Source organism: Cryptomeria japonica, chromosome 5 (genome assembly GCF_030272615.1).
Source record: "Cryptomeria japonica chromosome 5, Sugi_1.0, whole genome shotgun sequence".
In the NCBI taxonomy this organism is placed as follows: Eukaryota; Viridiplantae; Streptophyta; class Pinopsida; order Cupressales; family Cupressaceae; genus Cryptomeria; species Cryptomeria japonica.
This window is the reverse complement of record NC_081409.1, coordinates 44545716-44572511: the sequence shown is the minus strand read 5'-3', so window position 1 is coordinate 44572511 and position 26796 is coordinate 44545716.

The window sequence follows — 26796 nt, the reverse complement described above, 5'->3', positions numbered from 1 at the left end:
CAAAATCCATCCAAACTTCTCATTTGAAAATCGGTCATAGATGTTATCCAACTTGGCACATCTAAAGGTCATTTCTCACCAACTCAACACTTTGACTTTCCATCTGTATCTGTGGGCCGACAAAATCCCGACTGAACAGTGCCATACTATCCTTCAACCAAGCTCCGTCAACAACCTCTCCATAGGTCTTTCTCATTAGCTTGGGGTTCATGGCATCATGTCGTGATGTCGCGGTCCGTAATATCCCTATAAATTCCATCGCGAGAATACGAGGGTCATCCGATCAGTTCAATATTTACCGCTTTGCATACTGTCTGTTAACTCTTTGAGGACTTAAAATTTGAGCACCTTTTACCTCTAGAGAAAACATCTTCATTCATTCTGAGCACTTGAAAATTGATGGGATTGTTAGTAGATTGACCTTTACTGCCTGCAAACTGGTATGACAATTATTTTGACCGGTTATGCTACTAACCCCGTTGATTTCTGTCGATAACATGCGACATAATCTTGCAATGCCGCGGTCATTAAAATCCTCTCATCTTTGATCATGGGGAAGCGCTACCCATTGGATCTATCAAGTCTTTAACAAATGGTCGGAGTATTCAATACCTTGTCAGACTTAGGAAAATACAAGTGTGGGCATAAGTATTAAAAAAAAAGGTACCGGTAATATGAATATTATGCGCTTGACTTAGGGAAATTATTATTTCATGAACCAGTTGATCAATACTTGGCTTAGGGAATAAGATGGCCTTGCTCATGGAAAGAGTACCCTCAGCCTTAAGTGGGAAAAAGTAACAAAAAAATATATGATCACTAGGGTTTTCTTCACTAAATAAAAGAAGTTTTGACAAACCCTAAACCTTAGACCTTGGATCGTTCACAGAGGATGCAAGTAAAACCTGAAAATCAATGTTTTGGACTCAAAATTTGAGAATCTCATGGAATCAATTTTCAGGGCTATCAGTGGCTCTAGTTGGGGATGCTCATTTCATAGGAATGAAGTGAGAGACCAGAATATTTGAGTAAAGCAAACCATCTGCAGGATAGACCAAAAAGAAATTACCTGGATAGGGTAACTTCAACAGAAAAGAAACTACACAGCACAACAAAACTAACTAGTGCTCATGGATAACAACTACTTTAAGAAAAGTAGAAAACTCAAAAATTATCCATGAACGGGCAATTAAGAGGGAATTTATTCATAACTCCATTGGGCATAGAGTCAAAGAAAACCACTCTACACCAAATTGCTTGTGGCCTATAGGATCAGACCAAGTGTGATGGCCCAAAGCCATCCGCCAATGTCAACCAATGCTTTCCTCTATCATAAACATGGTTTTCTTTTGAAAGCATCAAATATAATCTAATAACATAAGTGGAAAACCATTTCTCAAATTTGCTGACTATTTTTATCCATCCACTATGCTTAATTTTATCACTGCAACTACTACTAAAAATCTGAAACTTGTGCAATGATATAGAATTGTTGCTATTTTGTGACATATATGTTGAATAACACACATCATGACTGCAACCGATATTCTTTTCTGCAAAACCATCATCCTGTTGAAAAAAGAAAATCTCATATTCTGGCACATAACTGAGAAAACATGCCTTTTGCATTATCAACTTGCTTATTGTGATAGGGACTCTTTGAAGAATCCACCCTCTTACTGATCATATCAAGAAAACTATTATCAAGGGGAGGGAAAGTATTAGAGATGACCTCTTCATATATTTCATTTTCTTGCTCTATATCCAATCTAATGTCAACAATATCAATAATAGGGGAAGACTTCTTATTGTTACCTATCTTTAAATCATATATTACACCTTTGTTCTCACAATGTTCTATTTCTGGAATTGATGCAACATATCCAAATCCTTAGTTGTCTCTTCATACAAAGGGTTAAGAACAATATGAAGATCCTTCTCAAAAATATTATAACAGAGAACCAATTGATCTTCATCTGCATCTTCATTAACTAGTGCATTGATATTTTTACTAAAGTCATTGCTCATCCTATCCTCAAGCTTATCAGGAATCCATGAAGGAAAATCTGAGGTGAAACAACACTCAGCAATACAATCCTCATAGATCTTATCATCAAAATTTGATGGTATCTCATCATTTGAATTTTCATTATCACAGTCCTGCAAACATGCATCCATTTCAGACATAAAACTTTCCAATTCTTCATACTTACCATTAGATCTATCTAGAATACAAGACTGCAAACCAAATTTCTGCAAGGTATTCCTCTTGGAGACATTACTGCTAATAAATTTTAGTAAAGTAATTGACACCATATCTATCTCTACATCCAATATGTCAGATACTTTCTCATTAGCCTCTTCTACATCAATATGAGGAATAACCACTATCTGGGACAAGTTCTCTTCACTCATATTTTTGTTCAAATCATAATCAACAATAGGGCTAATGTGATCAGCAGGGATATAAAGGTCTTGACATGATTCTTTAATTTCAGATTCATTCTTTTCTTCAAACCCTTACACCTTAGGATAACATACCCTTACAGATAGATAACCCCTAGGGATTCCATATTTCAAACTATTTTCAATGTCCATTGCTATCCTATATGCCTGATATAAGGTTTTAGGATCCTTATCTCTTAGAAAATAACTCTCTTCTTCTTCAAATGTAGCCAAATAGACAACTAGGCATATTGCATCATTTGGCCTATATTTGCTAGGAATGTCATCCAATGCCCTAGCAAACCTGAGATTAAAAGCAGGTACTAACTCATATTCTTCTTTCTGAGCATCCATGAATGTTTTTATGATTGAGACTAGATTAATTATTTCACCAAACTGTTCCATGAACACCACCTTCAACTCATCCCATGATGAGATAGAAAATACTGGCATGTCGGAGAACCAGTATCTGACATTTTCCTTCAATGACTGGACAAACAACTTCATGAAAACATCTTCTTGATTTATTTTAAAATCTTCCATTAATTCAGAAAACTCTTGCAAATGTTGTTGTGCTGATTTTGACCTCTTCCCATTGAATCTCGGTAATTGTTCCCTAACCTCAACAAGGACAAGATTTGGGAAACCTTGGATACCATCAAAATTTAATGGCTTATATCTTTCCCTAAAGAAAGATCTATGATGACTTGTCATAGATTGCACATTTGTTTTGGACACTTCATAAGGAAACATAGGCATACAATACATATTTTCATTCATTCCCTTATTTCTTCATCTAATCATACACAAAAAGTGAAAACTAAATCACAGGAGCATGCAAAATAATCACTACCATTCCCTTCCTTAGTTTTTCTTTTACTCTTTTAGGGAATAAATCTCTTTTAATTTTCATGAAAATACATTTGACTCATGAAAATCTAAATACCTGGAAAGGTTGAGGATGTTGCTACCTTCTTTAACCTGGGACTTGCAAAATCACTTTCAATCCATCAAATCTTTTAACACTGATCTTTTGACAGAGTCACCACCTCCTTGGAGAGGACAAATACTCAAACAATAGGAATTTCTTCATAGGCCAGATTTGTTTCAATACAACACTATAACACTTCCTTATCATCAAATGACATTACTGATTCTATCCTCAACTTGTCAAGGTACTTTATCATAAGAGCTCAGATCTCCTTCATCCTTCCTACAATTTCTTGTTTCTTCTTCAAACAAACACACACTTGTGCATAGATCTCAGAATCTCAGAGTTGCCACTCACAATTGTGAGATATTACATATAATCTTGAAAAATGGATAGATCTAGACCAAACTCTTTATAGAACAAGATCTACATAATATTTCTCTATGACATTTATGAGAATTGACTCAAACCAACAAGGGACAGAATAAGAAGCTTCTTCACTCTGTGGGAAAAATATCCACTATATATTGAGAAAAAATTCTAACTAGAGACTCTTAACAATTCATTTCATTCCCCAACAGAGTCACCATTTTTTGTTGGTTCCCAAAAATAGACAATGGGTTTACACTGCTACGGGGCAGAGACCAAGTTGATTTCTTCCAAATATCTATGGAGAGCCACCTCCAACTATCAATATCTTTCAGGCTTGGACAACCAATAACAAATAGAGAGAGTCCTTCTGTGCTTTAGGCTCTGTAGAACCAGGGAGGGTGATCCCTTCAGTAAGATATCCTGCTCTTTGCAATGATACTCTAGAACTTACTAGAACAAAGATGATTATCTTATTATAAGACTCGACAGAAAGGGAGAATGCTCAAGGATGGTAAGTCCTTCAGTGATCCTCAACCTTAAGCTGGAGTATGAGAGAGGGTGAGACAACTTCCAGAAAATACATAAAACTTAAAACATATTCTAATATTTATAAGACTCATTCTGAGAGATCATAAACAAAATGAACCGGAAGCTAAAAACCTAATGAAACTTTCTAGCAAATACTAGTGCCTTATTAATTTGGGTTACATAATACATGAAAAATGTTACTAAAAATTTGATAAAATTTTATCTAATAGCTAGTCTAGCCTAAAACAATACTGTCTTACAATATTGTTCTCCTTATAATCCTTCATCTGAACTACTTATCAAATCCTATGGCAAGTCTTATTTTCTCTATAATCTCATTCAATAATTTTAATTAACCACTTGGACTAAAGCATTGAATGGAAGAATACATACATTATAACAACGCAACAAGCAAACGAAACCCTTGATCCCATTTGCTTAAAAGAAGATAAAATCGCATAAGAGGAGAGTAAAGATTAGGAAAATATATTTGCATTAATATCATAAGCTATCTTTTATTAGATGATAGCCAACAAATTCAAATATAGAAGTGACCCACTTTGAAAAAGGGAACCTACAACTGTTCTATTACTTTTTCTCTACAAAATGCCATTACAGTCCTTGTTATTTCCTACGACTCTCTAGAACTACTTCGTACCTAACCCTGCAGAAAAGATCTATTTTACAAAGTGTTAGGCCCAATATCGAAAGCTAATGTACTGAGAGGGGAGGGGTGAATCAGTACTTCAAAACCTTTCTTTAATAATAACCTTACTATTATGCATAAACAGAATAGTGCAGTAACATAAAATAAAGTTAAAACAAATAGATAACAATCATACATGATTCACTCCATAACACATATATTTTGGTTACGCAGAAGCTCTTGGTTAGAGAGAAAAACTACGGTGGGGATGGCACCCACAACTTCACTACTGCAATAATAAAGAATGCTTGGTTAGAGCTACATTTAGCTATTTCTGATAGCTTACCCTATTAGGAGTAACAAGATCTGTTAGATCTACCTTGCTAAAGGATTTTACAACATTTATTCTGAATGTTGCACTTGGTTAGAGGCTTTACAATTTATAGACTTGGTTAGAGTCTTTTACCCTGTTAAAGGTTTCTCTTTCAACTTCACAATATTACAATAAAATCATTACAAACATCTGCAACTTTACATTTGAAATGTTATAGCAGATTCTATGTGCTCAAGATAAGATTACCTTTCTTATAGCATACCTCCGTAACTCATATAGTAACTCGGTAAACCCTTCTGTTTACTTTGTTCTTCGACTGTTCTCTGAAAACCTTCTTGGTGACCTCTATGTCTCTGTAATAGTCTTCCTTTATACATATATGCACACACCTTGCTCTTAATTCATGCTGTATAAATAGATCTCTTAAAACAATGATCTAATTCATTGCTTCAATCTTACAAACAAGATTCCTCGAATGAATAACTAAACAAAATATTTCATTGGTTAGATTGACCTCGCAATCATACATAATCTTCTACTGCAATTTCCAATGTAATAACGGTTAGATGTGCCTCGATCTTGTAACATGTTTTCATATGCATGTCTAGGTTCAATGTATCTGGTAACACGTTTCACTCAGTGAATATCAACTGGGTGTGTTAACTTTACTGCTCGGTAGCCATAAAAAGATACTCGGTAGACAACTCAATGAATACTGTGTTCTGTGATTGCTTTCTTCTGTAACCGACTAGACTGTGCATACCGACTTCTTTGTTTATACCGATTGCATGTTTTGATAGTGCTAACCGACTCGAATATAAAGTATGACTTTGAATATAAAAACTAATGGCAACTTGATAAGTAGTAACAATCTCCTCTTTTGACATTAGTTGAGATGTTTGACAAAAACTACTTTCAAAGTCATAACTCAAAAATCTATATACTTTGTAAAATGACTACACTTGACAATATATACAATAGTCAATGAAATAGTATATGTAGATATACTCCCCTTATCATTATTCTATATATTGCTCAGATTTTGCATGCTCGGTTCTGTTCTATGCTTGTGTACTCTGCTTACTCTGCATGCTCTGCTCGTTATACTCCCCTGTATACAATACTCAAGACTATATTACCAAAACTGTATCACTCTCCAAATATAGTATATTACTCCCCTTATGTAGTATATTACTCCCCTTTTTTGACAAACATCAAAAAATTAATTTCCATCCGAGGGTGGTAACTAATCAAAAATAGATTTATACTTGTTCCGGGCATCGGTGAGTGCAACTGAGAGTGCATCCTTTACACTTTGCATTAAATAATTTTGTGCTTGAATATCAGCCAATAGTGATATTAAGCCATCAAGAGTGCTTCCCTCTTGTGTAGTAGATAGGCGTGTAGCTCAATTAATCTACTCTTGAACTGATGAGAGATGAGGAAGGAATAATGTCTGGAGGGTCATTATATCCATCCTGATCTTATGCTCTTCATTTCCGAGTTCTAACTATTGAGCCATGAGCTGTTGAAGCTTACTATAAAAATTCTGAATTGAATTAGGCTCGGTGGTCAACTTAGTTGAGAGATCGGTGATCCCTTTCTCAATTGCATCAGTTTTATTCCTGATATCTTTAATGAATAAGGAAAATGTACAAAGCTTCTGAAATAAATATAGAATATGCTTGAGTTGAGGGGACAACTCAACAATGAATTTGACAAGCTTTACTTTTCCTATAGCGAGAGCTTTTTGTACCTCTTCTATCATCTTTGTAGTAAGCTCTTTATCCTTTAGCTTGCTCAAGTACTCAGATGCATCAACTCTAGATGTTTCTATTTGAGTAAGGAGTTCATCCAGTTGAATGTGGATGGCTGCATCGATTGACACTGTTGCTAAAGGTAGCATATCTGTTAGTAGTGTCTTTACCTTCTGTTGTACTTTATTCTTCTTTTGAATGGCCAATTGTTTTTCCTGTTTGGCCTTTGCTTTGCATAGTTCACCAAAATCAATAAGTTCTTGCCCTTTTAATTTTGAGATATCCACATTGGGAAACACTATCAGTTTAGTTAAATCAACTTTGAAACTATGCTTTCTCACCTTCTTCTCTTTACCTTTGATCGGTTGCACTAAGACAAGTGCTTGTGAGGCTTGCTAACCCTCGGTAGGTTGCTCCATAGATGCAACACTTAGGTTGGTTCCTGTAGTCGTTGTAGTGTCCTTGGGTGTCTCAGTACTAGGGGTCTCAACTGTAACATTTTCATTGCTTGATGGTGCTTGAGACGTCTGATCTTTAGTTGTATCTTCTGCTGCTTCAGACTTGTGAGCTTCAGTGCCTTATTCTGTATCCTTAGGAGCTTCGGTTGAGATAGGTGGCTTGACCATCGGATAAGGATAAACTTGTTCTAAGACAGATTCACTAGACACAAGTTTTGCATAGGTAGTGCCTTCAATCATTTCCTACTCTGGTGCTTCTGCATCCATGACATCTTCATCAATTTGAATAGTGTCAGCCGGGTCTTGCTTGGTAGCATCAAGACCTTGCTTGGTGACATCAGGATCTTGCTCGATGAAATCAACAATTTCAACTTGAGATTGTTCACCGACATCCTTTATTTTGAAGATTTCCTGCCACTTAGCTTTTGTCTCATTTTCCACATCAATGTATAGCCCATTCATCAATTTTAAGGCTCTCTGTCTGACAAGAAATTTAGAATTGTATGTTGTCAAATGCTCCTTAATTTTTGCTATAGACATATCAGGGAATAGATGGACTAGACTTCTTTCTCTTATTTGTTTCTCTAAGTCCATTGCATATTTCCATCTGTTATCAATATGTAAGTATAATTCACTCAGAAGTGACTTTACCAATTCTAATGGAGCTAGCCAAAACTTTAGAACTGTGCAAATGACAACTTCTTCAATTTGTCACTTCTCATCATTATTCCTAGTCTCATACTTGAAATATCTAAATCCTGCAAATCCACCATATTCTTTAAGATTGGCACAAAAATTTTCAACACTATGAATGTTTACCTTCTTGCTTTTTACAATCTGAAATTTGGTTGCATCATCAGATTCTATATCACTAGACTCTTTTGCCAAAATGAGTCTCCGAGTAGATTTCTTGTAGGTCTTGGTTACCTTGGGTGCAGTAACACTCTTTTGTTTCTTACTCGGTGATGCAGCTGATGCTCTAGTGTTAGGTCTCTTTGTTGGTGGAGTCGGCAGGGCCTTTGAAATGTCCTATTTCTTTATTTTCAAAACTTTACCCTTAGGCAACTCGGTACTTAATGTTATTGCTGCCTCTTGAGCTTCTGATTCCTCTTTGGTAATGGCAAGAGTGCCTTTGACAAGTGTAGAGGAGGATTCTTCTCTGAATTTCTCAGATAAAATCTTTATCATTTTTGTAGCCTTTCTTGTAGCCTTGGGTACTACAATGCTCATTTTTACTTTTTCTTTCACCTCTTCATAAGTTCCCTATCTTAGTTCAGTAGCATGCCTTGGCAATGATAGATAGGCATCAATTTGTTGTTGTGTTATATCATAGTCAATCTCATAACCCATTGGTGGCAAAGATTGAGTCCTTGGTTCAACAACATTCATATAACAGTAATTGGGGTCTACCTCAAAACATATATTATCCTTATATTTCTCTACCAGCTGTGGTGGAATCTGGTACTTGTTGTGCATCTTCTCTTGAAATTTGCTGAAATAGTCATCCATGATATCATTAAAATTATCTCCCAGTTTCTTGATAAAATCATTGATTTGATGGGTGATAGGTCAATGTAGCTCCCAAACTACTTTACCGACTGAGGGAAAGAACTTCTCAAAGTAGAAAAACATGCATACAAGAAGTGAACCAAACTTCAGTGTGTTTGCCGAGTTGTTCTTCTTTGACTTCCTTATTGTGTTTAGGTTTTCAAACAAGTTTTTTAGTAGCACTTCACATAAATCTACTTTCATTCCCTTTTTCACTATTTTATAGGCTAAGACAACTGTGACACATGGTACACTATTTTCCCTTGCTGATTGGAAGAAAAAGTAACCAATTACTCTAATTGTAAACTTGAGTTCTGCATCAGTGACATTGTTCAATTTCAGTCCTCGGTAATCAAATTCTACTCCAGTCAGACTGGTTAGCTCCTTCTGTGATATCATTTTCTATGCTCGTGCATGATCATAGATAGGATACTCGGTGATCACATGAATGATTTCCTTGGTGATTTTGAATGGTTGCTCCTCTAGCCACATAAAATCATCATGAACTCTGCTTAAAACAAACTTAACCCACTAGGGTTTGAACACACGGGGATAGGCTAGGGCTTCAGTTAATCCCTTGATTTTGATATGCTCAAACTTGCTATCCATTTTTCCATCGGTACAAAGTTCATCATATGTGTCACTAATCTCAACATGACCGACTTCTTCAACACGACATTTGGTGAAGAATCTAACATCTTCAACTAGCAAGACTCAATCAGGGATGAGTGAAAATGCAGTTTTGTCATCCAGTTCAGAGGCGACTTTAGGAGTCAAAGAGTACTTCAGGAAGGGTTTCTCCACATTCTTGACAGCTATGGGATCTTGGATCTTCGGTGCCATAGTAGATTTCAGGTAAAACTTAGCAAACTATCCTTAGGGTTTGATGGTTTACAAATGACTGACGCTTCACACTCAATAGATAATAGAAATTTGACAAGAATGGAAACCAGCTTAACAGTGTGATGAGATTTGATGTAAATACCTTGAAATTAACTTTGAATGAAGTTTGATCACCTTGATTCACTCTGCTCTGCTCTCTTGAAAACTTGGTGAATGAAAATGACCGCAAAAATACCTTTAAGTACAAAAAATACCTTATCGGGCTCCGTGCGAGTTAGGTCAAGAAATTATATGCACTCGATTCACCTTTAACCAATTTACTTTTTTTTTTCATTTTTAACCGAGTAACCAAATTTCCTTCATTTATCAACTTGACAAGATTCCTGTATACATCGACTTGACAGGTTTCCTATAAAGTACTTTGATAGAATTTCAAACTTACTAATGCATCTTAACTATGCAGATTTTGAATTTTGTACATAATAGAATAGGAACTGTTATGATTTAACCTTTAGAGAATGCAGTCCCTTCATACCTTTTCTCATTAATTTGGAATGGGTACACCTAACTTGGTAGGTAAGGTTCTTTCTTCATCTGACATGATTTCCTTCTTTTTCCATATCATCTTGAATTTTTCTTTTATCTCTTCAGTGTCTCTTCTAGGTTGATCTCTACAATCTCCAGCTAAATGTCCAACTTTGTGACAATGAAAAAATGCCATACAAGGACTTCTCCATAATCTTCGGTTGTTCATTCCAAACCTTATAAAATAGTTGGCACTAATATGTCCATATCTTCCACAACATTTGCACCATATCCTTGTATTGTAATCCCATGGTACTGCTGCATATTGTCAGTAAGGATCTATGTGAGTTTGGTAACCTCTAGTGTCTGCTCGGTGTGGACACCGCATGTAGTTCTTTTTCTTAGACCAGCACTTCTCGATACTATATCCATATCTATTGCAGTTTCTACAAAACCCTTTGAATTTTGCCTTTTGATAGTTGTTAACAGACTTTGTCCTACATTGATTAGATGTGTGACCATATTTATTGCAATTGTAACAATATCCATTGGACTTAGTGATATTCAGTTGCTTACCTTTTCTAATCTAGCATATGTTGGCAATATGACCTTGATTTCCATAGTAGCAGCAAATAGGCTTCTTCCTTTTGATGTTATTCCTGTTTCCAGCTTGCTTTGATGATTCTTCTCTCTCGGTAGTATGAATTCCTTTCTCGGTTGATTCTTTTCCTTTGTAACCAAGTCCTGCATCTTTGTTGGGTCTTCTTGTATTCAGTTACTCATCCAACATCTTTGATGCATCATAACTCTTCTTCAATGTTTCTTTGGATTTCTTCTTTGTTTCAAGTTCATCAATCAACGTTGATACTTCAAGTTTTAATGCTTGATTTTCATCATTCTTTAGAATTGCTTCATGATGTGCATAACCTAGTTGATCTATCATATTTTGTTGAATTCCAGTTAACCTTATGACTTCATCATTCTTATCAGATACTAAGACTTCAAGTTGTTGTTTCTCTCTTTGTAGATCTCTTGCTTTATCCTCTATTGTCCTTAATGCATCTAGATTTTCAGTCATCTATGTACTAAAATGTTCATGTTCTCTTTTCATTGCTTTTAGTTGATCAGCCAATGCTTTGTTCTTTTCTTTCAATACTCCAATCATTTCTTTAGTCTATTCAGATATACTATTCTCAGATGATGTCTCAATTTGTTCCACTAACTCTTGAGAATCCTGCAAGTCATTAGATAATCTTCTTCTTACTTTCAGAGATTTTTGTATTTGCCTTTGCATGTCTGCAATCACTTGATTTGCATGATCCATCTCTTCTTGCAAATACACAATCCTCTGAGATTGTTTATAGCCTTCCATTGATAAGATCTTTCTCTTTAGGTAGTTAAACCCTTTTCCAAGATTCAAGCTCTGATACCAATTGTTAGGCCCAATATGGAAAGCTAATGTACTAAGAGGGGAGGGGTGAATTAGTACTTCAAAAACTTTCTTTAATAATAACCTTACTATTATTCATAAACAATATAGTGCAGTAACATAAAATAAAGTTAAAACAAATAGATAACAATCATACATGATTCACTCCATAACACATATATTTTGGTTATGCAGAAAGTCTTGGTTAGAGATAAAAATTGTGGTGGGGATGGCACCCACAACTTCACTACTACAATAATAAAAAATGCTCGGTTAGAGCTACATTTAGCTATTTCGTATAGCTTACCCTGTTAGGAGTAACAAGATCCATTAGATCTACCTTGCTGAAAGATTTTACAACATTTATTTTGAATGTTGCACCTGGTTAGAGGCTTTACAATTTATAGACTTGGTTAGAGTCTTTTACCCTGTTAAGGGTTTCTCTTTCAACTTCACAATATTACAATAAAATCATTACAAACATCTGCAACTTTACATTTGAAATGTTATAGCAGATTCTATGTGCTCAGGATAAGATTACCTTGCTTATAGCATACCTTGGTAACTCATATAGTAACTCAGTAAACCCTTCTGTTTTCTCTATTCTTTGACTGTTCTCTGAAAACCTTCTCGGTGACCTCTATGTCTCTGTAACAGTCTTCCTTTATACATATATGCACACACCTTTCTCTTAATTCATGCTGTATAAATAGATCTCTTAAAATGGTGATCTAATTCATTGCTTCGATCTTACAAACAAGGTTCCTCCAATGAATAACTAAACAAAATATTTCATTGGTTAGATTGACCTCGCAATCATACACAATCTTCTAGTGCAATTTCCAATGTAATAATGGTTAGATGTGCCTCGATCTTGTAACATGTTTTCATATGCATGTCTAGGTTCAATGTATCTGGTAACACGTTTCACTCGGTGAATATCAACTAGGTGTGTTAACTTTACTGCTCGGTAGCCATAAAAAGATACTTGGTAGACAACTCGGTGAATACTAGGTTCTGTGACTGCTTTCTTCTGTAACTGACTAGACTATGCATATCGACTTCTCTATTTATACCGACTGCATGATTCGGTAGTGCTAATCGACTAGAATATAAAGTATGACTTTGAATATAAAAACTAATGGCAACTTGATAAGTAGTAACACAGAGTTCTTTCTCAGAAAATTCAAACCCTAACTAATAGCCTTGAAATCCCTTTTATAGAAGACAAAGGAGCGACAAGCTTCAGGCCATGAGACACTTGTCAACAAAACCAAGCCTTAGAGGATATACACAATTCTGTTACAAATTACTCCTTATCTGCATGTTGGCACCCTTGATGAGGTGGAAGCAAAACTTCCAACTGGTTATTGGTAGAAACAAAAATACTTGAGTTGTGTCGATATCACCCACACACTCCCAAATGGAGTGTGAGATGCTTTGTTTGTTCCATAACATTTCTCTTTCTGGAAAGGAAAATAGAGCACGACATGAAACAAGACTTTCCCCCAAATTAAAGGAAAATCTCCAGCCTTTAGGCCCTGGATTAGAGAAAATGGAAATAGGAACTTTGGAGTAAACAATATTCATTGAGAAGGCATTGCAACTTCTATGTTGCTGCAGAGATGACTAGCTTCCATTCCTCCCATGAACAAATCCTTCTTTGAGTTCCCCATGAGCTCACTCTTGGAACACTTTGCCAACAAAAGGCAGCGTAAGAGCGGGTAATAGGCCTGAGGTCAATTTTATTGAAAAGAAAAGGATTTCACACCCCCTCTGGCAATCCTCTGATCTTTCACATCCCTTCTGGCATTGAACAACATCATAGAAGAGAAAGTTCATCCATCCAGTATCACAAAATATGCAACAAATCCATTCATAATTCTGTCTGAATACCATCCTTTCACTAATAAACAACTGTTATGAGAAAAATGAAGAAACTTGTATTTGTTTCTACCCATTTTATCATCCGCCTACTGAATTTATAACCAAAAATTTCCTTCAATATGATGGTGCTAATCCATGTGAAAATCATCATCATCTTGATATCTTCTAGTTACCCTGTCAGATATAGATTTCAGCTATCATGCCTACAACTTGATGCATTGACATTTTCTAGGCTGTCACTCCATTGCCACCTGCATGTATTCACCTTACGTGAATGATTTTATTCTTATCTTATTCCTTTTGTTTAGTGTACAATCTCCTGTTTTAGGATCCCTGTCAATAGATGAATCTCTACGTGATCCATCACACTTGAACCAAAACCTTATCCAAATCCTTTCACATCTCCAGGCTATCATCTTTGACTATCTAATCGATCCTGAATCGACAAGTCTGAGTCCCATTCAATCTACTTTTTCTCGTGAGCTACAACCGGTGCCTCCAAAATCCATCCAAACTTCTCATTTGAAACTCAACTATAGATCTTATCCAACTTGGCATATCTAATGGTCATTTCTCACCAACTCGGCACTTTGACTTTCCATCTGTATCTATGGAACCACAAAATCCTAACTGAACAGTGTCATATCATCCTTCAACCAAGCTCCATTAACAACCTCTTTGTAGGTCTTTCTGATTAGCCTAGGGCACGTGGCATCATCTCATGATGTCATGGTCCATAATATCTCTGTAACTTCTATCATGATAATATGAGGGTCATCTGATCAGTTTAATCTTTACCGCTTTGCATACTATCTGTTAACTCTTTTAGGACTTAAAAGTTGAGCACCTTTTACCTCAGGACAAAACATCTTCATTCATTCTAAGCATGTGCAAATTGATTGGATTGTTAGTAGATCGACCTTTACTTCTTGCGAACCGTTATCATAATTCTTTCGACTAGTTATGCTGCTAACCCTGCTAGTTTGCGTCGATAACACACAGCATAATCTTGCAGTGCCACGGTCATTAAAATCCTCACATTTTTTTAATCACGGGGAAGTGCTAGCTGTTGAATCTATCCTATCTTTAGAAAACTATCAGAGTATTCAAGACCTTTTTGGACTTAGGAAAATACAAGTGTGGGCATAAGTATTAAAAAAAAGGGATTGATAATATGAATATTATGCGCTTGACTTAGGGAAATAATTATTTCACGAACTGGTTGATCAATACTTGGCTTAGGGAATAAGATGGCTCTGCTTATGGAAAGGGTACCCTCAGCCTTAAGTGGGAAAAAGTTAACAACAAAATATATCATCACTAGGGTTTTCTTCACTAAATGAAAGATGTTTTGACAAACCCTAAACCTTAGACCTTGGATCATTCACAGAGGATGCAAGTAAAACCTGAAAATCAATTTTTTGGGCTCAAAATTTGAGAATCTCATGCAATCAATTTTCAGGGCTATCACAGCACATGGACCCTAGTACCCAGACTGGTGAATAAGAATGTGATAGGTACTAAATGGGTATTCAGTAACAAACTAAATGAAGATGGAGTAGTAGTCCAAAACAGGGCTAGATTGGTTTACAAAGGTTATGCACAGGAAGAAGGAGAAGACTTTGGTGAGGCTTTTTCACCAATTGCTAGACCTGAAGGTGTCAGGACTTTACTTGCTTTTGAAACACATAAGAGATTCCAAGTATATTAGATGGATGTGAAGTCAGTATTTCTAAATGGAATATTGGAAGAGGAAGTTTACATTAAACAACCTGATGGTTATGCTTTGATTGATGATAAAGATATGGTATGTAAACTGCACAAAGAACTATATGGTTTGAAGAAAGTACCAAGAGCATGGTATGAGAGTCTACATTCACACCTGATGAAGATAGGTTTTCAGAGAACCAGTGAAGACAACAACATATATCTCAAATTTGAAGGAGATAAGATATTGGTGAGTGAAGTGTTTGTAGATGATATCATATTTGGAGGCAATGATGACATGAGCAATGACTTTGCAAATGAAATGAAAACTGATTTTGAAATGTCTCTAGTGGGAGAGATAAAAAATTTCATAGGCTTGCAAATTCAGTAGATGAAGAGTGGTATTTTTATCACATAGTCTAAGTATGTGAAAGAGGTGTTAAAGACATTTGGTATGAGTGACTGTAAACCAGTTGGGACACCAATGGTTACAGGTTGTAAACTATCTAAGGAAGATGAAGCGAAATGTACTGATGAAAAGGAGTATAGGTCAATGATAGGAAAGTTGCACTATGTTGTTCATAGTGGACTAGATATAGCTCATGTAGTTGGTCTAGTTGTGAGATTTCAGAAGAATTCAAAAGAAACACACCTGATAGAAACCAAGAGAATATTCAAATATTTGAAATGTACTATTGACTATGGTTTATGGTATCCATATGTGGGTAACTTTGATTTAAAGGTGTATACATATGCAGATTGGGCAAGTAATGTTGATGATAGGAAAAACACAACTAGTGGAGCTTTCTTTCTTGGAGGAAGGATTGTATCTTGGAGTAGCAAGAAGTAGAGTTTCATATCGTAGTCTATTGCTGAAGATGAGTATTTTGTAGCTTATATGAACTATACCTAGGCTATCCGGATGAAATACATTTTAAAGGGATTCAAGAAGAAGTTTCTAAACCAGTAAATATATTATGCGACAATACCAGTGCCATAAATATTTCAAAGAACCCGATGATGCATGCTGGGAACAAGCATATTGAATTGAAGTATCATTTCTTGAGAGAAAAAGTACAGAGTCAAGATGTGATATGGAGCATTTTTATACCAAGGAGTAGCTTGCAGATATCTTTACTAAACCTCTACCTAAGACTACTTTTGAGTATATTAGAGGTCAGATAGGGGTTGTACCCCTTCATGAGGTCAATTGAGCATGATGTAGGAATACATCAGTCCCAGAGCTACTTGCACAATTTTATAGCTGGATTGGTGTAGAGTGGAGTTATTACATAGGGGGAGCATCAAATTGCAGGTTGACAATGTTGAATAGTGAAGTTTGACATTGCATGTTTTACTTTCACTTTGGCATTGCTGTCAAAGGGGGAGATAACTATAAGACTATGAGGAGTATTGTATGATTGTGGTAAAATGTAAACCAAGATTCTTATACACATCATAACAATCAAGGGTATTGATATTTGTATTGCCATCAATGCCAAAGGGGGAGATTGTTGGTTTTTTTTTGAAGATTGCATTAATGATATGTTATGTTGTCATTGATGTCAATAAACTGGTTATAATTGATGTCAAGTTATGATGTTATAATAATGTTGTCTTGAAAACCGATAGGAAGAGCTAGCAAAGGGTAATGCAACTGGTAAGAGAGTTCATATTGGAAACTGGTATTACTTATGTCATGAAGAGTTGAACCGGTAAACCTACCTGTAGAAGATGTCCAAACCCTAACCGATGAAGTTGAAGTAGATTATGATCAAATGGTGAATGGAAAATATTATGACACTTATGCATGTTGAATGAGGAATGTTTTGAATGTTTCTTGGCATGTAGAGACAATGGTTTTGTCTTGGGAATGGGCAAGTTCATTGTATGTAATGCAAAATATGTGATGAGTTACAAAGTTCGATAAAGCGGTAATCAAGGAGTGGTCAAGAATATCTTGAGTGATGTGCATTGATTTCTATGTTATTTTCTATGTAATCCAATGGTCATACTTGAACTAATTTGTTTGTAATCTCTATGAGATGTTTAGGTTTGTGATGTGTTACCGACTTGATAATTTGTTTATAAGGTCGATGAGTTGTTTTGTTTGAGTGTTGGAAAACTTGTAGTTGAGAATGAGAGAGTGGTTGCCGAACTTGATAATGTATCTATAGTATGTGTAGTTGCCAATAGGAGCATGAAAAGGATCTGAACAAGCAAGTGTAGTGCTATTCAAACATATCCAAAAACCCCTATTATTTTCTAAAAATTACAACAGTTAAATCCCTTAACTGGGTAGGCTCTAACAAGCTTCATTATTCAAATCTTGTAATCAGGTGATCCATTATCTTGGATTCTAAATCCTCTACTAAGGTTACTCCTAATAGGGTATTTCTTTTAATAGGGCATTATAGTCAATCCCTTAATCAGGTGGTCCTTGACAGGATTTGTTCTTAACGGGACTTTTTGTAAAGCTTTAACAGGATAGGCTCCTAATAGGGTGAACTTCAGAAGAGTTTAGAATACTTGTGGGTTTTCATCCCCGCCGTGGTTTTTCCCATTTGGGTTTCCACGTCAAAAATATTGTGTCAAGTGGTGAATGCTTTTGTGGTTATGTTTATTGTTGAATTTCTTAACTGCTAAATCCACTTTGATATGTCATGACAATCGACATCAAACTGAAATATGTTTTAACTACTATCAGTAAAGTATTTGAATGGTCAAGATAAAAGGTTTTGTGAAGTTTCATTTTTTTTTACTGTTAATTTATTATAATAGTCATCTAATTTAATCTTATCAGTATTATTGTATTTGAAGTTCAGTGTTGAAACCAATTAGTTTAGTGTTTGTCTTGAGAGGTTGATTTTAAGTTTGGTGAAAGTGTACCAAGTTTTCTATCTACTGATTCACCTCCCCCTCTCAGTAGTTGATTGGATCCTTATTCTTTCATCATACCATCAAGCTTCTCCCATGAGTTCATTCATATACATCCCCTTGATCTCCAAATTACCTAAGTCCTCTATGTGATAATGAATATAGGCCCTAACATCTTCCACATATACCACTCCCTTTAGAACGTGAGAAAATGGTCCAACCGAATCTTCCTTGGTAGCCACATGTGGATACCATTTGAAAATTGGCTTGGGCAGTCCTTAACTTCTACTATAGTTGGATTTGCAACGAAAATAGGAGCAGAAGATGATCTTGATTCCCTGATTCAAGAAAAATACCTTTGAACAGTTTTGGTGAAAACCTTCAACAAATGACTGCCAATGAAAGATATTGGATCTTGCTTTGAACATATCAATGCCGGATAATCCTCTCCAATATTTGGAATATTTTCCAAAATCGCTTCCCGAGGCATATGCATCATCTTCCATGAAATTTTCCTACCCCTAAGGCATCTGCCTTAGTTACTGGTTGAGCTCACTACCAGTGTAGGAGCAACCTCTTCTACTAGATAGATAACCAAAGATTTTCATCTGATGATTTCTCTTCAGTCTTCCTTAACCATTTCTGAGTGTGTTCATGCCAGATCTCACTAACCTTCTCTTTTCCTTTATCATTTGATCTTCCATTGCCTACTGGTGGATTTCTACTTCTGCAGAACTTAGCAATATGTCCAATTCCATTGCATGCATAACATTTAACATTGTTCTTTTAAATTTCCTTGCTAAAACCGATGAAATTTCTTGACCTGCACTGATTAGCCATATGTCCAAATTTTCCACAAGCATAGCATTTTACATTCATTTTTCAATCTTCTATCTTATGACCAAACTTATTACATTTATAAAATTTACCGAGAGCAGAATCAGGGTTCTAATTTGCTCTGTTTCTACATTGCCTAGCCATGTGTCCAAATTTATTCTAAACAAAACATCTACCATTAAATTTATAAGCATTAAATTGTCTTACTGGTACCTTATGGTTTTGATCATCATTAGCAGTGCCTGAACTCTGCCCTTGCTCAAATCCAAGTCCACTGGACTCTCTAGTTTGCCTTTGTGTCTTCAATAAGTCATCAAGTTGTGCTGAGTTGATCTTGAATTTTTCTTTGTACTCACTAGCAGTAGTTAGGTCTTCTCTTAGTATCATCATTTATCTCTCAAGCTCTTTCTTATTACTCTGGGATTTTACCAAATCAATCCTCAATATCTCATTTTCATGAGCCAACCTATCACATTCTTCATATTTGTTCTTTAGGGATACAAAAAGACTTTCTTCCTTTTTCTTTTTGTCCTCAATATCCTTAGACATCCTCATAGTCATAGTTTTCATTTCATTCTTCATAACCATGTTCTCCTGAATCAATTTTTGACATTTTTACTTAAGTGCATTTTCATCATCCAAATTTTGTAAAAGTTATTTCCTCCTAGCTTGAATAGATGAAAGTCTCTCTTGTAGGACAAGAATAAATTTCTTAGCAAAATTCAACTCATCTTGTAGCTCTAAATTATTCAATATTTCAGCATCATAATCTTCAAGAGCCATCTCAAGCTTCTTCTCCAAAGCCATCTTCAATGATTCCGATTTCAGGATCTTTCTCAAGTTGTAAGATTTCCTCCGAGGCACAAGGCTTTGATACCAATTGTTGGTGTAGACACCTAAAATTGTCATGTCTAATTAAATAAAAATCTTTATTTATTTAATTAATTCATTAGCATCTTCTACCCATGACACATGTCATTCATCTCTTAATTCCTACACTACCTACTCTCTAATCTTAGCCGATCATATATCTTTTACACCTCTCAATATTATTCCTCTATTTCCTATAATATCTTCTATATAAGGAGATGCTTCCTTCATTATAAACCCTAACTAACTTCCCAAGCCCGACTACACTTTCGAACTTTCATATGTGATCAAGCCTACTTGCAACCACATTTCCGTTCTTTATTGAGCTCTTGTGCACACATAAAATCTGAGAGCAAATATATCAAGCAAGATCAATGGAGATAGGAATAATGGAGATCCAAACCCTATTAGACATGTGATGGTATAATCTTTGTGATTTCATTTGATTTGTAGTGTCTTAGGTAATCTTCATATGTTATGGTGGATCTTTGTTGATTGTTAGGCTAGGGTTTTGTGGTTGAATCTATTTAGTCTTTCAATATTGTTATTCCATTTTTACTGTAAATAGTTGGAAAACAATAACACGGAGAGGGGGGATGAATAAATTTTATACTAGAATAGAAGATTTTAATTTTAACAAAACATTCATACACCAACCGGTATATCAGTATAAATAGAATTGAAAGAAGTAATGCAACCAATAAGCTAAACACATAAATGAGAAACATAACACATAGAATTATACCTAGAAAACCTCAAAGAGGAAAAGCCATGGTGGGATTTGTGACCTACAATATCAATTCACTAGCCATATGAAGATATATTACAATATATTATGGGTGTGCACTTGCAGGAAGGCTTACAACCTAGAGCACACTTCTCATCACAATAGGAGCCTCATTGACTACATAACAATCTAGACAACAACCTAGAGAAGTGTTGAATTACAAGAAATAACATCTCCTATGCCAGACTATAGTTCTAGTTAAGCTTTGTCTATTCTGGTTAAAACCTTAAACCTCAATACCTTAATAACCCTTACAATGAATTCCTCACATACATAGTCTCTTAGAAATATTTCGCATCATATTACATTTCCATATCTAGACTTATCCACACATATCCATCATACAAAATGATCTATCAGACTGACCTCTATACCCTATACAATTTACATGCCTTATGTCGGCATACAATGATATATACAATAAAATATTACATGTCGACTAGATAAGAAAAATGAATAAGCATTAAAACTATTCATCGATGCCAGATCGAAGATGTGTTAGCCTCCAATATCGATGACCTTTTCTATACCATGTTGGCCTGCATTATCAGTTACTAAGGAAATCTTCTACCCTGTTGGTGTCGGTGACAGTGCTGGTGTAGAGTCTGTGAAGTGCCTGCCAGTACACCATATGAAGCCGGAACCCAAGATCATGTTGCCATCAATGAAAACATAATGAAACCAACCAATAGCGTGTCAATTGCCAACACTTTGGACCCTCTCTCTTCATCATTTTCTCTTGGATATTTTCCTCAAGCTATTAGGCTTATACTCGAGAGGACCTAGACTACGCTAATACCAATTGATAATATGATGAAACTATAGAGATGCGGTCAACTACTTAGAGGGGGGGTGAGTTAGTAGATAGAAAATTAGCTAAAATTTCATCAAACTTATTTCCAACTTAGAATCAACTCACAAAACTAACTAGTTTAGACACTTTAACAAAATTGCAACAGCATTATCAAATCTTACCGGTTGACCTAAAACATTAGTGATATAATGCAATAGATCTGAAAATTAAATACCATTTGACCAAAACCTTGAATCACTTTACTAATACCAGTAATAACACATTTCAGATTATTTCGAGTCATTTAAATATATCTATGCAGATTTACTAATCATTCATATCAACCATATCAAAAACACATCCACAAAATCATTCACCACTTGACACAATGATTTTTCACATGGAAACCCAAATGGGAAAAACTATGGTGGAGATAAATACCCACAAGTATGTTTAACTCTTCTGAAGTTCACCCTGTTAGGAGCCAAGCTTTGTTAGAATCTTATACAATAATGTTATGTTAGGAACAAATCTAGTTAAGGACCACCCGGTTAATGCATTAACTACAAAAACCCTGGTAAAGGTAATACCCTATTAAAGGTAACCTCGGTGGAGGATTTCAAATCCAAGCTAATGGATCACTTGGTTAGAGGATTTCAACAAAAAGCCTATTAGAGCTTACCTGGTTAAGGGATTTTACTGTTGTAAGGATTAGAGAACAATAGGTTCTTTATTATCTGGTAATAGTACTTCTTTGTTGAATTAGGTCCTTTATCACTTCTATTTTCCTTCACAACATTCTTCAGACACACCTTCTCGTTAGGCAACAATCACTATTACACAACCAAATTTTCCAGCACATTTTCAATAATCCATCAACCTTAAAAACAAATACATTAGGTCGATAACACAACACAAACCCTATAATTCTCATAGAGATTACAAACATATCTATTCAATCTTGACCATTATATTACCTTCCAATCAACTACACATTCTTCTTGGCATCTTCAACTGCTCCTAGATCACCATACTTTGAATGTTGTAACTAATCACGCATTTGTCGCTTCATACTATGCATTTGATCATTCCCAAGATAAATGGTTATCTCTTATGTGCCAAATCCATTTCAAAACTCATCAAGTGTAGCATGCTTTCTTGGAATCTTTATCACCAATCATCGTTTGGTCATAAATCATCACAACCAATCTCCAAGCTACATCGCTTAGGATTATGCTTCTCAACTGGTTAGGGTTACCAGTTGATCTCTACTACTTCAATACCAGTTGCCTTCATTACATCATTACTGGTTGCTTTAGTACTTCATTACCGGTTGCTATTGATGTCAATGACAACACTTCCAATCTTCAATGAAACCGTAATGCAATGCCTACAAAAGCTTCAAAGGACAAATATACAAGCCCATATACCATAATATAGAAAATTTTCATAGTAGCAATAGTCAGTCAAGAGCAATCAAGAACTTTTCAAACATTCTCCTACGACATGGCGGAGCAAAAAGGAGCAGAGTGAAAGGGAGTGGGAACCCCAAATTTCAAATTGGGGAATGGTGGAATTCTTGGGGAAGGCAGATTTCCTGGGGAAGGCTGTTTCTCTGGGATTGGAACTGGCAAACAGGCAAGAGGATAGGCATCTCAAGGGTCAGAAGAGGACAAGGAAACAGTCAAACTAGGGGAGGACAAAGATTCAAAATCTGGGGCCCCACACGACAGAGGTAAAGGTAAAAAATGGTCTTCGCTCTTTAGAGTGAAACCATTGGCTAAATCTAGGCTCTCGGAAGTCAAAAATATCTCAAATCTAGTTTTAGAACTGGTTGCTATCTCTGTTCTGGATAAAGTGGTAGATATGACTATAGTAGGTCTATCCATGACATTAGTGGGATGATTTTCTAGGTTTAGGCCTAACATCGATGATGTTAGGAATTTCATAAGGAGAAAATGGCTTGTTAAAGGTCAAGTGGATGTGGCAGCGCTTCCTAAGGGGTTTTTTTCCTTCGCTTTTAAGTCTGAAGAAGACATGAATAAGGCTCTCTATAAAGGGCCATGGATGCTTGGAAAGTCATCCCCGACTCTTTAGAAATGGGCCTTGAACCTCACCCTTGACGAGTCCTTCTTCGTTTCTGCGCCAGTTTGGACACCCCTCCCGGGTATCCCGCTAGAATACTGGAACGAGGAAGTATTCAAGGGTATTGCAAAATCATTTGGAGAACTTTTTTTGATTAATCCGATGATGGTGGCTAAATCAAGGTTAGTCTTTTCTCGCATTTGTATTAATGTTAATCAAATGACGGATATGCCTCAATCCATAGAAATCATATCTAAACCTGGAAAATGGTCCCAAGCTATTGAATATGAATCACTTCCCTTTGCCTGTTTCCATTGCAAAAAATCAGGGCATTGGGCAAAATCATGCCCGCTCAAGAAGAGCAAGAAAAGCAAGACTGATAACAATATTAAGAACAAAAATATTTGGCAAACAATTGATAAACAAGGAGACCCATCAACTAAGTGTGACCAAAATAAGGATGTTATGAAATTAGTTAATGAAGTCAAGAAGGCTGGGAATAACAATAACGAAAAACAAGATTGTGTATGCTCTAATAACCAACCAAAGAATTCTATAGAAGTAGAGTAAGGAACTGAGTTGAAAAATAAAAATAGCCCAAAGGACTAGGAGATTGGATCTATCACTCAGGAGAAGAAAGATTCCAGTCCAACCTCTTCATTCTCAAAATTGGCTGAGGAAAAATTCAATGAAGCTCAAGACCCTTCTGACATCGAGCCCTTATTGCTTTTAACCAATGGAAGCCCAAAGCCTCATCTTTGTAAAACCCCTTGTCAAAGTGTGGTAATGGATATTCTGGAAGGGATTCTCTAGATTCTTGATCCGAGAGAAGGAAAAATGAACAAGCAGGAACTCAATGGAGGGATTTCAACTAGAAGCAGGAATAAAAAAAAGGCAGATGTAGGAAGTCAGAACAAAAAGTAGGGAAGGCCATCCCTAAAACATCAAAGGGAAAAGGAAAGCTGGAAGAACCGTGTTGATGGAACATAGTGTTCCATTGAGTCAGCCCTATCCCCGGTTAAACTATGAAGATAATATCCTAGAATATCAGAGGGCTGAACACCCCTCATAAGCAGGTTGTGTTATGAAACATCATTAGAGATCATAAACTAGATGTGGTCCTCATTCAGGAAACCAAGATGTCTAAGGAAAAAGTTGAAAAGATAAGAATTTTCAAGAAAAATGGTGTCATAAGTTCTAACTTGAGGGAGCTTCTGGAGGAACTGCGATTTTTTGGAACCAAAAAACCATTAAATGTAGGGAAATCATCTCTGCTTTTAACAGGAACTCAGTTCAGCTTGAGCATATTAAGGACAACTTTGTCTGGGTGTTATCTAATGTCTATACGCCTAACACTAAAACTGGGAGAGTTAAATATTGGAGAAGCCTTGCAGATGACAGACTCAAGTTTGCTGACCAAAGCTAGATTATTATGGGAGATTTCAATACTCCGCTCAAAGAGGAAGAGAAAATGGGAGGTCTCCCTTTACAACTTGATGGGAAACAAGACCTTCTGGATTTCATAAATGATCAAGCTCTCATTGACATGGATCTCCAGGGCATCAATTACACCTGGACAAATAGAAGAACCGGAGCTGACCTGATTCAAGTAAAGTTAGATAGAACTTTAATTTCTTCTGATTGGTTAACCAAGTTTAGTTTCTCCCTTTCTTTTGTTATCAAAATTAGGTCAGACCATTACCCCATCTCCTTTTCTGCCAACTCTCTTTCGGCTAAGAGAAACTTCCCTTTCAGATTTGAAAAAGTGTGGCTTTCCCATCCTTCCTTGGAAGCACGTATTGTTGAATTGTGGAATTCTGAAGTGGAGGGTAAGGCTCTATTTAGAATAGCCAAAAAACTCAATATCCTTAAGGCCAAAATTAAAATCTGGAACAAAGAGATTTTTGGGGATATTTTCAAGAGCAAAAATCAAGTCAAAACTGAAATAAAGGATGTCCAAGATAGAATCCAAGTGGTTGGGTTGTCTGAAGATCTTAGGATGGCCGAAAATATCCTCTTGTCTAAATACCACACCATTATCTCTAATGAAGAGACGTTCTGGAGACAAAGATCTAGAGCCTTGTTCTTGAAGGAAGGCGATAAAAATACCTAGATTTTTCACTTAACTACTCTTAAGCATAGGGTGGCTAATAGAATATCTAGACTATCCTATAGTAAAGGCATCCTAATAGAGGATAATGATATTAGGAGGATAATGATATTAGGAAGGAAGCTCTTGAGCATTTTAGCTCCTTGCTGGGAGAAGTGGATAACCTGGATATCAGCAATCAAAATACCCTTTTACAAGCTATTCCTTCTATCTTGACTGAAGCTAATAATAACCTTTTATCCAGTATTCCCTTTAATTAGGAAATAAAAAAGGTGGTGTTCTCTTTTCAGGGTGATAAGTCCCCTAGATCGGACGGTTTTCCAATGTTTTTTTTTCAAACTTTTTGGCACATCATGGAGGCTGACATCTGCAATGGTGTTAAATAATTCTTTGGCTCTAGAAGGCTCCTTAAGGAACTGAATGCTACCTTCATTGTCCTTATCCCAAAAATCCTAGGTGCTGATTCTCTCAACAAGTTTAGACCTACTAGCTTGTGTAACTCCGTGTATAAGATTTTATCCAAGGTTTTGACTTCTAGGTTGCTGGATATTCTTCCTAGAATAATCTTTGTCCAGCAGAATGGCTTTGTACCTAGTAGACAGATTCTGGATTCCATTATTTCCATTCATGAAAATATCCACTCCCTGAAAGTGGTGAATAACCAGGGCTTCTTCCTGAAGTTGGACATGGCTAAAGCTTTTGATAGAGTGAACTAGCAGTTTCTCCTTAGAATTATGAAAGCTTTCAGTTTTAGTGGCAAAGTTATTCAACTTTGTTCTCAACTTATGGAAACTTCCTCTTCTATTGTTATAGTCAATGGTTCCCTATCCATCTTCTTCAAAAGCTCTAGAGGTATTAGACAACGGGACCCCATATCCCTTATCCTGTTTACTATTCTAGCAGAATGTCTGGGTAGATTTATTCTGAAAAATGTGGAAGATGGCAATCTTAGGGGTCTGAAACCTTCTTCTTCCAATATTGTTTGTTCTCATGAACAATTTGTTGATGATTCTATTACCATGGGGGA